Genomic DNA, 6,521 nt, shown 5'->3' on the forward strand with positions numbered 1-6,521 from the left:
ATGATTATTCACTATTCACGACATGAAATTCTAAAATCCAAATAAAGTTTTTTTTTATTTATTGATTATTATTACGGTGAAGCTACATATCACTAGCTACAAAACTATAAACCACAATATGTAATCTAAACAAAATGTTATCATCAAATTGGTAAAAAAAATATGGCCAAAAACAAACGTTTGGGCACCGAATGCAAGGTAGTCTAAATTTCCAGTCACATGCAATGTTTCATATTCGTGATACTTACTTCTGAACCAAATCCTCCCTTTATATTCATACTTCATCGATATGATAATGTTGAGGCGACAGAAGGATGCAATCAATTGAAAGTACTTTTCAGAGTCACAACGCCATCACGAAATTAATATTAGTCAGGCAAGGAGGAGATTTCTGAGTTGCAGATCCCTGCAATGTTATTTTTCGTGCACATAGACTTGGGTAACGAATTGTCCAACAGCTGTAGCTGTTGCAGCTGCAGTTTGCTGAGTGACGGTTTGTAACTTAGGAGTCATGGTAAAGTACTCGGACGATAAAATTCTATTCAGCCTCTCCCTCAAATCAGAGTAAGATACTGCATTATCTGGATGAATAGGATTGTCCGATTTAACCAGCCACTGCCTTGTGTGATGAACGCAACTCTGAAAAGCACTCTTATGAGAAAGAGTTACATTAGTCAGCCTTGAAGTCATGATTGAACCAAACAAAGACAATGCATCAAGATCCTCTTCTGCCAGGGGTTTCATGGCATCATCGGTCACATAATCATAAGATAAGCAAGAGCTTCGCTCATGCATTTTTGTCCACATCATTGAGGCAAAATCATTCTGTGAAGTCACATTGAACAAATGAGCAAAGTACAATATCTTCAAAAGCTTTGCAATGGCCTCATTATAAAGCACCACGCCATCCTTGGCAACATCTCCCTCTACTGGAGGAGTTGCTTCACTAGTCTTCACCTCGTCACTATCTTGGGTTCCATTCTCCGGGATACTAGAACCCTCTATGACCACACCATCTTCAGTTGTAGGCTCCTTGCTGGCGACATTCTCTTCTAGTAACTCTTTTTCTTTCTCAGTAATCTCTTCCTTCATAACAGCAATAAGAGGCTGTCTAAGTTTCTTGTACTCATCGATCAATATGGAAACATTAGCCTTTGACCTCAACACATCGTCATGCTCTTTGTTTATAACTTTACCTTGGGACTTACTGTCCTCGATCTATAATATCCAGTTATATTTCTTTTTTTAGGGCCCTGAAATGCTTGTTCATCATGGATAGAATAGGACTGTCCTTAACAAGGAAAGATCTGGAAGGAACGACGGAGCCATTGGGGGATGTAGGAGTTGTTACCTCTGAGTCGGCCATTGCAATCATCTAAAAGTGTAACTTATGTTGAAAAATACAGTGTACCACGAGGGTTTTAGTATCTTAAGCTGAAGCCCTACCTCAAACAGCGGGGCGACCTAAACTTTCATGGCAGACACTATAAACACACTCATTCGTTGTTCACACAACTCCCAAATAGCCGCAGAATCCCAAAAATATGCTACAAGAGCCAGAAATTCACTCCGGGGGGTTTAAATCTCAAATCCTAACTCCAGCCGCAGTTCTAGACTTCTATTTCAGACTCCGTGAAGAACCCAAAGCCCCAGAACCCTTTAAAAGAAAAATGACCAAAACATGGCGAATCACCAAGACCCATTCAACATTTTCAACCTCAAAACCTACTTTACAGGTCTCGGCTCTAAACCTCAATGGTGAGCTATAGAAAAACAAATTTTGAACCCCAGATCCCTTCAAAATAAACCTCGAGACATAAAACGCAAAGAAGAAACTCAAAACATATACGAGGGTTTTGAGTTCAATAACTACCTGTAAATCTGCCTGGCATACATTGAATATGATCTCATCCCAGAGCTTTCTAAAAGTAGAAAAAGGATAAGAAAAAAAATACTTCAAATAGGGTTGTTGTACGATTGAATTTGGGTCAATGATAATGCGAAAATCCAGAGCCGCGCATGCAGATTTTAGCAGCAACGTGATGTTGGGTAGACATGCAAGTGTTCAAAACATACCAAGAATCACCTACCTACTATCACTGTTATCATTGTTATGTCATAATTTCTTTCATCTCCTAGATCAAACCGGAACAACCAATGAAGAGTGGCAAACGCAGCAAAATCGAGATTCTTCAATCATGCTAGAGAATCTTGGTGTGATCTCTTCCTTATTTTATGAATTGAAACCTGATTTTCCTCATGGATTTTCGATCTCCATTATTTTTGGGATTTGTTGTCATCTTGCCACTTTTCTCCAACGCAGCAGGTGACTCTCTCTCTTATGAAATGACACTCCACAATTTCTATATGGTGCTTGGTTCTTTCATTGAATACTAGGTTGGAGGTAGTGTGAATTATACTCTTATTATCACATAATGTATCCATGGCTTGCCTTTTAGGAGTTCATCCACAATTAGACTCGAGACTATGACGTCGCTTCCTCGTGATGACAAACTCTGCCTCGTTTCCTTCATCAAATGCATTCTCCACTCCTTGTTGTCATTGTCGAAATGAACAGTTGAATGATCTCACTCCTTGGGCTCCAGGTGGTGCGCACAGGGAATGACCTGTTGACAAATATTTGTTCCTTAAGCGATTGTCCTTGGAATTCTAGCGGCCCACAACTGTTTGGCGTTGTGCACAAAATATGGCCTATTGGCCCTTCAACTCTGATTGAACCATGACCTCTAATGATCCCATTGCGGCAATATATAAGACTCTCAACTTCGTAGTGACTTCTAATAATTAATGGATTGGTTTGTGATCGTTCTCCGCCCATTGTATAACTTTGGCATTATTGGATTTTCGCTTTTTGGCCCTCTGATCCCTACGTTATTGCACCTTGCAGCCTTGGGTTATTGTTCTCTCACCAATGTATAAAGTTTCTCGTGTGTTGATCCCACTATGAGCGTTATGGTATCTCCCTGATCTTCATAAAAGGAAATGTTCAATTTGCTTCAAGAGATATACAATAGGTTTCGTTTTCATTTATTTTATTTTTTTTCCTTTTTATTTTTTTTTAATGTTTTGCTTTATTCATTCTTTTATTGTTTCTTCTCATTTTTTTTTCCTGATTTTTTTTTCGTAACTAAATTAAAATTGACCCCTTTTTTTTAACTACAATGGTTTTATTGTGTAAAAAAAAAACTAAGAAAAATAAATTAAACCTTATATATTTTTAATTTTATATTGTAATTTTTTTAATTAAAAACTTTTTTTTTAATTTTTATTTATTTATTTTTATATTGTTTTTTTTAAACTAAAAATTAGAAAAATGAAACTTATTTTGTATTGTTTTTTTTTTAAACTAAAATTTAAATTTCTATTCCAATTAAGAAATTAAATTTATTTCTAATGATTTTATTTTTATAAATTGAATTTCATTCTTTTTATTTATTTTTTTTAAATTGAATTTTATTCTATTTTTATTATTTTTGTTTTTTATATTGTTTTAAAATTGAAATCTTTTAAAAAGAATTTATATTTTATTCTAACCCTAAAACAATATGGATTTTTCTATTGATTTAGGATAATTTTTTAACAAATGGAGACAAGCATATTGCAATCTTGAAAACATTTATAAACGTTCTACTTTATGATCGTCGAGATTGTGCGAAAATGCAAGAGGAGAGCATACTTATTGGAGATTGAAAATATCAACCTACCTATTCTATGCTAATTGAAAATTACAAACCATTAAGTGTAATTAAATTTCCAATGTAACCATTCATGCAATAGTAGTAAAAATATATTCATTTTCAATTTTGCAAATTTAAAATGAAAATATACAAGGATGATGAATCTAGTTTTTGTGAGTGTGATTTAATGAAATAAAAAAGAAATCAATCTAACCTCATACTTGTTTGAAACCATCGAAACCACCTTTCGATAAGGCTTTCATAGGCTTGATTTCCACTTGGATTCAGATCATGCTGCAACTTCTCTTCATCCTCCTCAATCTCCTGTTCAAATAATTGTTCATCATTAGATATACAGGATTCTTTGAATGTTAATTCATTGTTTTCTTCTAGAGGAGTAGTTAAACTTTTGGCTACTGTCAAGATCTCTTCTTCACAAGAAGAGGAGATCTTGACACTTGCTAGGATCTGAGTGAGTTGTTCCAAACTTATACTCATTGTTCTTCCATATATACATATGGATTTTTATTGTGTTTTTGTTTTTTTTTAGTGAATGGGGGTTTTTGATTTGTGTTCTATTTCTATGTTTTTTTTATATGAGAATAAACTTAAATGAAAATTCATAAATGCAATTAACCCTAGATAAAAATGCTTCCTAAACAATCCTCTTAACTAGCTTACATCCAAGTTTGCTTCCCCGACAACGGCGCCAAAATGTTGGGCGATTTAATTGTCTATTAAATCCCTTGTCATTTAATTTATCGACCTGGGGGTTTCATAAACTTAGAAGAAAACCCAAATATATGAGACCTCAGATGAAACAGGTGTAGGAAGTTTGTTTAGAATGGAAATTCATATTACAAACCTAAACTATTAGATCTATTTTATGAAATCTTAAAATTGTTTGATCAATGGAATTATTTTACTTTAGAAGACAGAGAAGAGTCTCTTGTTCAAGAGTCCTGATTGTCCTTCTACAATCTTTCTATAATAACATTGCCAAACATCTAAGAAAGCAGGAAAGAAAGCATATAAATGAAAGAAAGTAAATATTGTTTTCAGTTCAGTGCTTAGCTCATGGAGAAGATTCTCCTAACTGAGGAGATGTTGGTTGTCCTTCTCACATAAAAACTAGCTACTGAAAGGAAATCAATATTTACATAAATGTAATCTAGGAAAGCATATGATAAAGTAAATCTTGTTTTAGTTTAGTCTAGCTCATGGAGAAGAGACTCCTAACTTAGGAGATCTTGGTTGTCCTTCTCACATAAAAACTAGCTACTAAAAAGAGATCAACCTTCACACAACAAAAACATGGCCATAACATGAATTCATACTAAAATTATCTACAAGTATTTACAACAAATAAATAACATGAACATCAGAATTAAAATTAGTATATTCACAACATTACTCTACAACAAAGTGTACTTATCTCAGTATGGGGATCCTTCCATTCCTCAATGAGCACACATGAACAACTATCACACCTTAAGAATCAAAAAACACTCGTAACTCATGATTTGGAGAAAATGATATTATTCATGTTGAATGAATAATCATAAATCTGATGCTAATGAATAACTGATAATTGCTCTCCCCTTCCTTTAAAGGATGCCCCTCTTATTTATACATGAATTAGGGATATCTACTCAATAAAATTAGATCCCTTAGATATCTACTAGATTCATACTTGTCTCAACTTATCACTAAATACTAGATACAATTCCCATGACACATGAAAATCTCCATGATCTTTCTCCTTGGAATATGGTCCACCTTTTGAGTTGAAATTCGAATTTGATCTTGGAGGCCACATAAGGGTGCCTTGGAAGCTTTCAAATGATATATACATGTCATCAAACTCAAGCCACTTTTAGGTATAAGAAAATACATGTTATTTCTCTAACTTTTAATCATAAATTCACTCTAAATACATGAAATTAATAACTTTTGAAAATGAAAATACAAACCCATATGGTATTGGAAATATAGAGTTATGTAATGATAATGTGATGAAATGAGATGACAAAATGAGGATAAAGGTGAAAATGGAGTGAAAATGTATGTTAATTTGGTGGCCCAACAGGAAGTACTTTGAGTAATTTTGTAATGTTTTTCTTAGTGGTGGCTCTTTCATAAAGATGGGAGGGTGTCAAATTAGTGAGTAGATGGGGCCAAATATAGTGGTTAGATCACTAATCAATACTATGTAGGAATCAAGATTTCAAAGTGTTCAAGTATGATAACATTGTATGGAAAGCCAAGAATTAGTAATCAACAAATGTGCTACTTTTATGTGATGGTGAAAGTACTTCAAGAATAGTATAATACATGGGTAAACTTACATACATTGGTTAATAATTAGGCATCCATTTCTCTAATAATAATTGAACCTTTTTTAAGTTTTCTTGAAGCAGCTAGGGTATTAAATTTTGTAGGAAAAATTGTTTGTTTTGTGTGTGCCTTTGGGGGAGAAGTGCAATAGTGAAAGTTTGCACTTAAAATATAGTGTGCAAGCTCAACATCTACTACACTTCACATACATAGTTTGCAAGCTCAACATCAACAATATGTAGGGATGGTTGTATGTTTGGTGATAGTGCAATCATCGAGTGGTGTGCATGTTCAGTAAGGTAGATAGACATGTTTAATCATGAGCACATTCTAAAAAAGAGACATGTAGATGAAACGGGTGAATGAAGAAAATTTATAATCATAAATACGTCAAAAGAATAGAAGCATAGACAAAAAAAAAATGGAACTAAAGAAAAATACACACTTTCCTATAGTGCACCTTGTCTTCTAGGGAAGTGCACATGG

At 33.9% G+C, this 6,521-nt stretch overlaps 1 pseudogene; it reads right to left on the bottom strand.

Moving 5' to 3' along the window:
• Window positions 1–414: 414 nt before the first annotated feature.
• On the bottom strand, window positions 415–1,366 carry LOC149230252 (uncharacterized; annotated as a pseudogene).
• Between the last annotated feature and the right edge of the window lie 5,155 nt (window positions 1,367–6,521).

Source organism: Pinus tabuliformis, chromosome J (genome assembly GCF_031772625.1).
Source record: "Pinus tabuliformis cultivar Carrire ecotype Pingquan chromosome J, CPIR1, whole genome shotgun sequence".
Classification (NCBI taxonomy): domain Eukaryota; kingdom Viridiplantae; phylum Streptophyta; class Pinopsida; order Pinales; family Pinaceae; genus Pinus; species Pinus tabuliformis.